This window comes from Rousettus aegyptiacus, unplaced genomic scaffold, assembly GCF_014176215.1.
Source record: "Rousettus aegyptiacus isolate mRouAeg1 unplaced genomic scaffold, mRouAeg1.p scaffold_m13_p_17, whole genome shotgun sequence".
Lineage (NCBI taxonomy): Eukaryota > Metazoa > Chordata > Mammalia > Chiroptera > Pteropodidae > Rousettus > Rousettus aegyptiacus.
The window spans coordinates 11,081,604-11,094,054 of record NW_023416292.1 but is presented as its reverse complement, the minus strand read 5'-3'; the positions used below and the strand labels follow the sequence as shown (position 1 = coordinate 11,094,054).

The 12,451-nt window shown below is 35.9% G+C and overlaps 1 protein-coding gene and 1 pseudogene across 1 annotated transcript in view; both read left to right on the top strand.

Annotated features, from left to right (window-relative positions):
• Nucleotides 1-12,451, top strand: part of PLA2G4A (phospholipase A2 group IVA) — a 235,663-nt gene that overhangs the window by 94,787 nt on the left and 128,425 nt on the right. The window lies entirely within an intron of this gene.
• LOC118613207 lies at nucleotides 4,867-4,981 on the top strand (annotated as a pseudogene).

Below are 12,451 nucleotides of genomic sequence, written 5' to 3'. Positions count from 1 at the left end.
AGGGAGAGATGTACATAGATTTTAAAGGATATTTTAAAGGCATTATCACTGTGCCGAAGGATAAGATGCCAAGGATGACAATTGAATGTATGTCTCATTCACTGAGAGAGGAAACACTAGAAGAGGCTCAGGTATGAGATAAAGATTATGGATTTCCGTGTTGGTCACATTGAATTTGAGGTACCACTAAGGATTTTAATGTCAAGTGAAGAGTTAGATACATAGGTCTGGGGCTTGGAATTTTTAGATAACTTGAAAAGTTAATGAGTGGAAAGAAGTTTAGCCTACTAAATCTTATAAACAGAAAAAAAAAGCCCTGCTTATTACAATGAGTGTTTTATCAAAATTAAATACAAGACTAACCAATACTCATTTACAAGGTTATAATAAATTTCTTGGACTTCCCTGTGAGGATGTGAGAATAAAATAAGAATATCTCAAATTAATATCCAACTCCTTCATAAAGCCTAGTCCAACTTGTCCCTCTTTACTCAGTCACTACGATAGACAATTCCTTCAGCTTCTGTTCCCAGCTTACTAATTCTTTTCATTTCTGATCATCAAGCACTTTTATGATACACTCCAGAACTTTAGTCATTTATGAGTTTTTGCTTGGATCAGGTGTGTTTCTAGGTATCTGTGTTTTTATATACTACTTCTTTACACTATACATTTTTTTATAGAGTAGCAAAAGTTGTTGTTATTTACGAAAGAAATTATGTAATTATAAAGAGGCGGCAGACCTCTGAGTGAAAAATTAGAATTCCTCAAATAAAGTAAAACAAACAAACAGAAAGTTCAATAGGTATATATCTCAAAAACCTTAATAGTCAGTCATATTACAGTCATGCTTATGCTTATGCGTCATCTGCCTGCTCACCAAGGTTGGTTTGCTTTCTGGTTTCCAAAATGTTAAGTACATATTTACTTACTTTATTCATCTTTGTTAGGTTCAAAGTCCCTGGGAAAGAGGAACAGTTCCTTTAAAACAATTCTTTATTAGCCCAGAGACTCTGCGGGAGTTTGAATAGAAGATCATAATTCATTTTAAATGACAACATTTGGATTTAAAAATGGAACTCTTGACAGTATTTGACAGTAGGAAGTTTTACGCAATCAGTTTCAGAAGCCAGACCTTTAATTCAGGCAAGAGGTGCTGGTATCACGTTCTGTTCTGCTTTGAAGGGGGTTCAGAACAGGTGCCACTTTGGCATTTGAATTATTTTGAGCTGGAGGCAGTCGAGACCCGGTGACCTCAGGAGAAAATTTTACCGCTTTTTAAAAAAGTTCAAATTAGGGGCCTTATCCATTATATATGCTATCTCCAGAAATAAGTTTTTAAGACTTATCTTTAGGATAGAGAAAACATCTGATTACTGAATTTGTGCTCTTTTTATCATCCTGCAAATGACCTTCCTCCCCTCTGAAGCCCCGTGGTGCCTTACCTTATGAATGTTCTGTATACCTCATTTTCCTTTCTATCTCTGAACCTCTCGTATATGTAGGGATCCCCTATGTACGTGTATGATTACATTTGGCTATTTTCTCTTGTTAATCTAACCTGTCTCATGGAGATTTGAATATTGGGCCAGTTGGAAGAACCTAGAAGGGTAAAGTTTTCTTGTCTCCCACAACCCTAATTTTTGCAATTGTGAAATGTTTCTCTTATTTTATACTATATAAACTACCTCAATTTTTAGGTTTCTTTTTAAACAGCTAAAAGAACTCAAAAGTGTTATGGAAATGAAGTTGCGAGTAGTTCGGCTAGATCATATAAAGAGGGTGAGACCGAACGGTAACTGTGTGTCAGGTTTCTTCATTCTTAATCCGAAGCTCTTTCTCAGCACCATGCACCTGGTTTTGGTAAGGTTTCTTCATTCTTAATCCGAAGCTCTTTCTCAGCACCATGCACCTGGTTTTGGTCAGGTTTCTTCATTCTTAATCCGAAGCTCTTTCTCAGCCCCATGCACCCGGTTTTGGTAATTAGGAAGACCGTAATATAAAGAATAGGGCTTACGTGTTAGCCATCTCCGTGCAATGCATCGGGAGTTACCATGTAGTAATTTTTCCACTCTGGTGCTGCCTCTACCAGTTCCCAAAACCTTTCTCCTAAACAATGCTCGAAATGTCACCATTAGCATTTATTTCTTGATATTAAAGTTTGTATTTCTTGATGCAAATACTTCTAGGCATGGTAATTAATGAAACCTAATCTTTCAAATACATGTTGGTCAGATAATTTCCTAAAGGGATGTTTGACCACTACGTGGTAAAAAAAAAACTATATATATATATATTTACTGGGGTGCTGAGGAAGCCAGATCAGAGAAGAAGACACCGTGGATGGGGAAAAGTAAGGAAAGGTGATTGAACACAAGCTTCACAGGTAATCTTGCCTAAAGCCAGCAATTTACTTTTCTTGTACAGAACACTCCTTTCGAGCCTTTTAATCTTCTTTATTTACTTACAGATTTTAATATTCTAGGAGCTCCAATTTAAGACCAATCTTACTGATAACTCAATTGAGAAAACAAATGCAGTTACATTGGAGCTCTTTTAAATTGGGATTGTGTACATGTAGGCTGTGATGTATCTCTGCATCGGTGACATGAGAAACATTTCCAGCTGTTAGAAGGATGCAATACAAAAGAACGTGAAGTAAATTAAAAATATTAATCTGGTGCTATTGATTGTATTCCAGTTAAATAATTAAAATAATATCAACCGATACCAGTAATTACTGAGCCTGAGGATTCGGAATTTGCCTAATCCCTTTTCAACTCTCAAAGTTTACTTTAGCCATTCAGTAAATAATACATTTCAATTTAATTATGGGATTATAAAGTTAATAATACTATATCGTATTACAAAGTTAGAGCCCTGTTTTCAAAGAGACTCTTGTCGGTCATTTCTTTATTACCCTATTCTTCTTTTCCTTACTCCTCTTCACCTTCGTCCCTCTCCCTTTCCATCTCCTTTTGCTCGCTCCATCCTTCCCTCTCTTCCTAAACCGATTTACTCTCATAATCACAGTGTGACTCAAGTTATTTGTCTACTCATAGACTCTCGTTCAGTCTTTCTGCCCACATTTCCCCTTCTTATTCTTCTAAACTATCCCATGTTAAAGATAGTAAAATAAAGATAACACTTTGTATTTCAGTTTTTCTCTTTGTAAAACCCATGAATATTCTTATTTAACGTAAATTCATGTTACAGTGCAAGTGAGGATGTTATCACCTGATGAGTTTCTAACACTTTAGCGTAATTCATTGCAGATATTCTATAAATAATATGTGATTAACGAAGAATATTTTTTAAGATACAGGACAATTGCAATTGCAAGATTAGATAATATTGCATGATACTCAAAGCATAGCAGTGCATATCATCATGCGAGATTTTGATTGACATACCTGCAAATCTTTATCATATATCAAGGCATGATGAAGTCTGATTCATGCAGTGGCTGCCATTGTTACCAAGTTATTGCTTTGAGGACAATTAGACTGAAGGAAATGGGTAGAGATTTATTGTGCACGTAAGATGCCTCGTTGCGTTCCCCTAATTATCATTCGTATTCTCCAGCTCTCTTCCACATTGGTTTTATGATTGTAGATGTCAATTTTACTAGGTTTACATCATTGGCTTCAAGCTGACAAGTTGGAAAATGTTATCGCACTTACTGTGCTCGATTAGAAAAAATACTTTTAAAACAATATCTCTCAAGTTTTTTTTCTTCCTGCCAGAGAAGATTTTATCTATTCAATGACTTTTAACTTGTTGGACTATGGCATTTTGATGGGAAAGATCTAGGTGCACAGCTTTAATGTGGTGACAGTTCCATAAGATGTTATATCTTATCTTCCTGTAATTTACAAAGTCCTTTCATCCTTAACTCTGGCCTAAGGCAGGCATTATCTGTTTCCAGGTAAGATTAGAAACTGACAGCAAAGACTGAACTCCTAAGAGTACTATTGCATTGAGTTTGGTATTTTAGGGAGTTGGAAACATATTTGATTCTTGAAGTAGTTTCCTGATTATTCCAGACCTTGAAGATTACCAAATTAATTTTTTAATTAGTATTTTAAGATGTATTATTTTTATAAGATGTAAGGTAATTTTATTAAAGTTACAAAAATCACAAATATTTAAATGTTATAGTGTATAAAGACATAGAAATGTATATGTAATCAATGTAGATTAGATAATTGCATTTGAGATAACCAAAGCAAATTTCAGGGTAAAAAAAAATACCAACTTATATATTGATATACAAATTATTAAACTATAAAACATTAAAATTATTTATTAAACTTGTTCTTTGGTTGCCTTTCTAGAGTCTAGTGAGCACACTGTTGAACAATAATACAAAATAAAAAGGAATACAAATAAAGAGAAAAAAATTATGAAACATGGCTGGTGCAATGAAAGAGAAACTTTTTAATTTCCAAAGTTAAAGTTAATTAAAAACACATTGGTGAATAGTGACCAATGAGCTTGGATCCACATACTCGATCAATTCACTTTCTTCCTTTTTTGTGCTAATATAATAAAGACTTGGATAGAGAGGCAATTATAACAGGCAAAAATAGGCAACGCACACGAAAAATGCCTAAATAAAGTACATACATGACCTTGATTGCAAAATGACAATAGATTCTAATGATGTATTTTCTTTTGATTCTTTACTCAGCCTACTAGACCAAAAGAATACTTAGCTTGTGATACCTTCTAAATCTTCTTCTTAATGGACTATTTGGCAAATAGTCTTTAACTTTTTTCATCCTACTTCCTTTGTATTCTGCTTTTTATCATCTACAATTACTTTTAGAATGAAGGGCTGTCTGTATATTAAATTGATTATTCATCTCTTCTCTGCCTTTGGCTAAGATCAAGTGTAGTATCTGTTCTTACCAGTTTAATATTTAGTTATTCATAGAAGTTAAGAGGTTAATGTAAATGAATGTGTAGGGGATCCTAACCGGTCACTGGAAGTCTCTGTGGTATTTGGAATATTTTAGTGCCTCTGTGGTATTTGGATTTTTTTGAGCTAAAAGCAATCGAGACCCAGTAGGATCAAGAGAAACTTCCGCCCTCCCTCTTCCTCCTTTATAGAGGAATTCGAATTAGGGGCCTTGCCCATAATAAGAGATGATCAGAGATAAACTTTTCTTGACCTGTCTATATGGCAGGGCAAACTACTAATTACCAAACATCTGCTCTTCTTACTGTGCTGCCAGTGGCCTTTCTCCGCTCCGAAGCCCCAAGTCACCTTACCTCATCCTTAGCTCAGAATGTCGTGTATACTTCATTTTCCCTTTCTGTCCCTGAACGTCTCACGTATGTGAAGTTCCTGTGAGCACAAAACTAAATTTGGTTTTCTCTTGTCAATCTGTCTCATGTCGATTGGATTATTCAACCAGCCAAAGAACCAGAGGAGGGAAGGGGGAACTTTTCCCTTTCCCTACAAGAGCCCATCCTTCTTTAGTGATTTTCAGACCCATTCTCTTTCTTTATTAAGGGATAGGGGTTAGAAAGTGTGGTCCCAGAGGACCTTGGAAGGAGAGAGGGTAATAATGAAGGAGAGGTTGGAGACCCTGAAACATATCTGAGCTTCAAATTCAACAAGTTTTCTTGTTAGTGTTTGTCATTATTTCCTGGAGGAAAAAATCAGTTTGTGTCTTGGTTCTTCTGAGACAATAGTGCTTAAGCCATGGTATGAACTCGCTGATGCTTTGGCGCATTACAGAATATACTAGAAACTAATGAGGGAGAGGAGAAACATTCCTCTACCCTCAGGTTCTTCTGATTGGCCTCATAATCAACCCGACAAGAGACAGATTAGCAAGAGAAAATAACCAAATTTAATATATGTGTATATAAGGGAACCCCACATACCTGAGAGAGTCAGAGACCCCACACGTACAAGAGGTGTCAGATATAGAAAGGGAACTCGGGTGTATAAGACATCCTGAGTTAGGAATGAAGTATAATGTCTTGGGGGCTTCAAAAGGTTATTGTGAGATGATAGGAAGAGCGGATGCTTAGTAGATATAAATTTGTCCTGCCTTATAGATGGGTCACAAGAAGTTATCTCTGATAATCTCCCATTATGGGCAAGGCTCCTGTCTAAGTTCATACAGGTAGTCAAGGGAGGAGCAGTCAACTTTAGCCTTAAATCGATCAACCTGCATACCACAGAAGCACATCTTGGGGTGACTAGCTCTGAACCCCACACTAACAAACCACATTTTTTCAAAACAGTCTATAAATTGAAGCACTTATGAAAGCACACTAGAGACCCCATATGGAACAATGGAGCTGCATGCACCACAATCATGTATTTTGAGTGAGCAAGGTTTTATTATTTAATATGTATGTCAGAGGCCTGGATCCCCGTAACAGGATATTGCAATTTGGTAATTCCCTTGGGGAAACGGAAATAATCATATCGTTACTCTTTAACCATGGACAAGCTTTGAAATGGCTGAATAGGGTACTCAGAAATCTAATGAATTATGCCATTTCAAGGCAGGACACCGTTGTTACGCAGTCATTTTGTGAAGGGTACACAAGGTCATTCACACTCCTGCCTCTTTATTACCTACTCCCCTTAACACCCAGTTGTGTGTGTATGTGTGTGTTTTAACCAGTATCCATACTGAAGACACATAACAGTGCAGATTTTTAGTGCAATATAAATGGTTTGAAATAACCGTTTCAGCAATGTCAACACAAATTGCTCGCTATGCAAGCCTTTGACAACATATAATAAATCGATTCATCATTGAAACGTTAACGAGCACCTAATATTTATACTTCCACAGTCTTTCGGGTCTTGTTATCTATATTGAATAGATAGAAAATGTATATTACTTAAGTTGGTTTTGAGTATCTAGGTGAATGACTGGATTCAAAGTTATGTCTAAAAGAAAAACAAAATTCAATTCCATATTTACAGATTCCTTTCCTTTGGGAAGATTAACCTTTATTCAGAAGCTCATGAATTGTCCTAATCTACCTCTTGTGGAGTGGAGGAAGAAACTTTCCTCTACCCTCCTAACTTCTTCCAGCTGGTTTAAGAATTAAATGGACATGAGGCAGATTAACAATAGAACATAACCAAGTTCAATTACAACATATGTATGGGAGTTTCACTGCCACGACAGAGTCACAGACCCCACGTACATGAGAGGTTTGGAGACAGGAAGAGAAAAGGAGGTAGATATGACATTCTGAGCTAAGGATGAAGTAGTTACCTTGAGGCTACAGAGAGAGGGCCACTGCGGGATGATAGGAAGAGCAGCCGATCAGTAATGAGTATGTTGTCCTGCTATACATAGGTTAAAAAAAAAAAAAGAAAAAGATTATTTCTGATAATCTCTTATTACAGGCAAAACCCCTAATTCAAATTCCTCTAGGTAGTTAAGAAGGGTGGGCAGAAATTTCTCTGGAGCCCACAGGATCTTGATTGCCTTTAGGTCAGAATAATCCACATACCACAGAGGCATATCTTAGGATGTCTCATTCTGAGCCCCAACCTCCGGATCTAGATTGTCGGCCCATTTGAGGAGTAAAATAACCAAGCCGATGAAAATTCTTTCCATAGTCAAAGGAAGTCAGAGCTATGTTTGTCTATTAATGCTTGCTTTCCATGTTCTCTTAAACACACGAGTTGTAGCAGTATGGAGGTTCCTCAAAAAACTAAGAATTGATCTACCATATGATCCTGCAATCCCTCTACTGGGTATTTATTCCAAAGACTTGAAAACTCATATTCAAAAAGGTATTTGCACACCAATGTTCATAGCAGCATTATTCACAGTGGCCAGGCCATGGAAGCAACTAAAGTATCCTACGATAGATGATTGGCTAAAGAAGCTGTGGTACATATATACAATGGTATATTACTCAGCCATAAGAAGAGATGAAATATTGCCATTTGCAACAACATGGATGGACCTTGAAATAATCATACTGAGTGAAATAAGCCAGACAGAAAAGGTTGAAAATTACATGATATCACATATGTGGGATACAAACCTAAAAGCAACAAATGAACAGGACAAACAAACAGAGACTCATGGACATGGACAATGGACTAGTGGTTACCAGAAGGAAGGGGGGAGGAGGAAGCAGGCAAATAAAAAATAAAATGTTAAAAACAATTACGTATATACAGTATGAAAAAAAAATAAACTGGCATTTAAAAAAAGAACACATGAGTGCTAAATTTGATTGAGTTACAGTCACCTGGAGTTGTTGGTAGTAGGTGAGAACATGTGTCCAGGTCCTAGGCGTGACGACCCTGAATGCGTAAGCCCAGCTTTCTAGTTTCCACTGGTATCCAAAAAGAAAGAAGAGTACAGCTTTTCCCCACTCTTCTCCCTCAAATCCTGTTCTTTTCTCTGCTAATTATTTTAGGTTTGAAAAAAAATTGCAAGTTTTCTCTTACAGTTGCCTCCAGCTAAGCATTTTAAATGTTCTTAATGTATCTTCTTTTATTAAAAAAAAAATGAAAATGAAAAAACCTCCTACAGCCTTGTTCTTCACTCCTTGCTTACCTCGCCGGCACATCTGTTGTCTCAGTGAACCCGGAGAGTTTTGCCATACCTGGCCTGTTTGCGTGAACCTTTTCCAGCTCTCCACATGTCTTGTCAAAGTGCAACTGTATAGTATAAACCGTATCTCTTAATAATTGGTTTGAATTTCATAGAGGAAAACCTTGCCTGTTTGTTGGTAACATATCCACTTTTCTTAAAATTCCTTTATCACTATACTCTGCAATGCTCTTGAGAAATTCTAGTTTTTCCTGAGGTAATTTTGTTGTTGTTTTCTTTTGAAAAGCATGAGAAACACTATTCAATCATATTTTAAAATGAGTTAATTTTAGTGACAGTGGGAAACAAATAAGGACATGTTTGTAAAATATATGCTAAGAACTTTAAATATATGTATTGCAACGTTGTAGTTTATATAGTTCCAGGCTTGGAGCTTCCAAATCCTTGGCCTTTACAGAGCAGTAAAAGCAATGGGAGCATCTTTTGTTATGATATGTGGTCTCTTTTTGGAAAAACTTTCAAAACCATAAAGGTGAAATGTATGGCTTGTTATTCATAACAAGCCCCTTAGCTACAACTGGGTTTATGTTAATGAGGTAATTTCTGCAAAGCACCTAAGGATGGGGGCTGGTTGCCAGGGGAACCCACCATGAATAGAGGATTGGAAATTTCAGTCTTACCTATTGATTTGCTGGGAGGGGAGAGGCGCTAGAGGTTGACTCAATCACCAATGGCCAATCAGTTAATCAATTATGCCTGTGTAATGAAGCCTCCATTAAAATCTGAAAGGTGGGGAGGAGCTTCTAGGTTGGAGGACCAGAATGTTTCCATGTGCCACTGAGCCAGGCCCCAAACTCCATGAAGACAGAGGCTCCTTTGTTTGGAACCTTGCCCTATGCATCTCTTCATCTGGCTGTTGATTGTTATCTTTTAATACCTGGTGAGCGAATGGGTTTTCCCGAGTTTTTTGAGCCACTCTAGCAAACTAATTGAGCCCAAAGAGGGGGTCAAGGGGACTTCCAGTGTGTAGCCATTTGGTCAGAATCACAGGCATCTGAAGTGGAGAGCAGTCTTGTAGGACCGAGCTCTTTTTCAGTGGAATCGAATTCTGTCTCCAAGTAGATAGTGTCAGAATTGAGTTGAATTCTCCCCACCCTGCTTGTTCTAAGACTTGCTTGTTGGTGTGGGGAAGTACACACACACACACACACACACACACACACACACACACACACACACACACAGTGGAAGAATTGGGTCCAGGAACCTAACTTATTTATGCGGCAATATATTAATTTTCTACAGATGTCTAGGAAAGTAGTTCTGAAAATTGAAACAAAACATCATTGAATGAATGGAAGGAAACGAAGAAGAGTCACTGCTGTCATGGATAAATTTCATTAAAATGCTTTGTTCATTGAAGATCTCTTCTGCAACGATAGGAGCTTACTGAACGACAACAAGACTGGGGATGTGACACCCTCTGCTGACCTGTGAGAGAATGCTATGTCATTACCCTATGGCATTTACTCTTATGGGCTTTTTTCCCATCAGCCATTGCGATGACCAATGACATATTATGTTTCTTGTTCCCAGATTAAAATGAAAATCGATAATTGCAGGAAAGCTTAGAAGGTGAATTGAGACTCTTGCACATCATTCCTACCCTTTACTCTTACTTAGATTCTATGACATCAAAATGGCTTGTAATTCAACCAGTTCTAGCCATGAACGTGCTGTCTTAGAATTACACTATAGTGCCAACTCTGGATGATCATAAATCATTTAGGCCACTTTTATTAGACCAATTTTACAGATATAGAAACTAAATTTAGCAGATAAGATGGACATAATATAGTGCTAGTCTAGAGAAACTAATTTTTCATTTGTTGGTTTCATTTATTGGTTAGACCTAGTTTAGTATGGTTGGTACACACTGATGTCTTCATAGGCTCTAAAAGGCTTTTCTATTTTCGCTGCCCAAAAGTACCAGAGACCCACTTACTAGCCACTTTTATAGGGGAAATTCTGACCCAACAGCCCTTCTGAATAACCCTTGGCTTAGAATCTGAGTCAGCTCTGGGTTTCCTTTTAATGGAAACAGGCCTGAGGTCATTTACACATTTTAAAATTCGTCTTCTAATTCTCTCTCTAAAGCCCCCAAAAGTTAATGATTATGCAACACTTAAATAGTGAAACTGGAACTGGAATTTGATTCTAAGCTTATGTAAACATCTCAAAGATTGGAAATGAATCTTCCTAAAATTGCTATACCACCAAGTAGGAATAATTTTCTCTAAACTCTTTAGTTAATTCCTTTGCCAATGGGAGGAATTAATGTTAAGAACTGGGGAAATGTCATTCTGTTCACAGGCCCACAAAAATGTTAACATTTTTATAGTTTACCAGTACATATTATTTAAAAGTAAATACTGTAGATCTCAAGTTACTAAGAGCATTTACTCAAAGTATTCAGTTGAAAAGTATTTCACGTTATAGTCTATCTTCTTCCCCTTCGGCACATTTATATTTGTCATTGAAATAAAAAAGGTGTTAAATTCAGAATTAAAGTAATTTGGTGCTTAGAATATGACCTGGCTCATAGGAAGAGCCCATAAACATTAGCTATTATCAGAATGTTCTGGAGCAATAGTACTTAGAAAGTGATACATGGGTACCGGGGTGTCCCCCAAATCCTATCAGGAGGGCACCAACACAAAACGTTTTCATAATAATACTAAGGTACTGTTTGTCTATTATTTGTTTAACAATTACTAGAAGTCATTGTATTCATTACTCTTATTATTGATACTGACATTACAGTTATTAAATCCTTTACTACCATGCAATCTCAATTTTAAAAAAATTCAGTCACTCAGAATGATTTTCATGAGGTCGTAAAAATTAATAATTTTATGAAATCTCAACTCTAATATATGTCTTTTTAATATTCTGTGTGATGCAAATAGAAGATACTCCCTGCGGTATGATGGTATCTTAAGAAAAATCACGTGTGTAATTGAGTTGTGAACTAAACTATACACATTTTTCATGAAATACCATTTTTCATTTAAAGACCAACTGACAAATTGTGGTTATTTAGATTTTAATATTTGGCATTCATTTTCTCAAAAAAAAAAAAAAAGAAGAGTGAGCCTATCACTTCAAGCAAAACAACTATCGTTGCCAATAACATTTGAAGTTGCAAATAAAAATTAGAATTTTAGAAAATATATATACCACTTTAAGTTCAACAACTTCCAAATACTTAAAGGCTTTTTGATGAAATTGGTAGTAATATTAACAAATGTGATATATCATTTCTATAATTAAATGTGTGAACATTTTAAAGAGCTGTATAGCTCAATGAACCAATATTTTCCAAATGGGAAACATATCATGCTACAAAATCATGCATGGGTAAAAAATCTTGCATATAAGACAGACCAATGGATTTAAATATAAAAGAGCACAAAAAGGTTATTGATATTTGGTTTCATATTCCACATTTCAACTTACCTTTAAGAAACTACCACTTGTTAAGTTTTGGTTTGGTATCAAAAGTAATTTTTTAAAAGGTTATTAAAATATTCCTCTTTTTCCAATGGCATATCTATGTAAGGATGGATTTTCTTCATATGCTTTAACGGAAACAATCTATTTAAATAGACTGACTAAAGAAACAGTACAATCCAACTATCTTCTCTTCAGCCAAACATTAAAGAAATTTGCAAATATGTCCAATAATACCACTCTTCTCACTAAATTCTTTTTGTTTGGAATTGTGATATTCATTATAATGTATAGTTATATTAACATATAATAGATTTACTATTCTTATTTTAAAATGAATATAGGGATAATTATTTTCAATATTCTGTTTTGATATC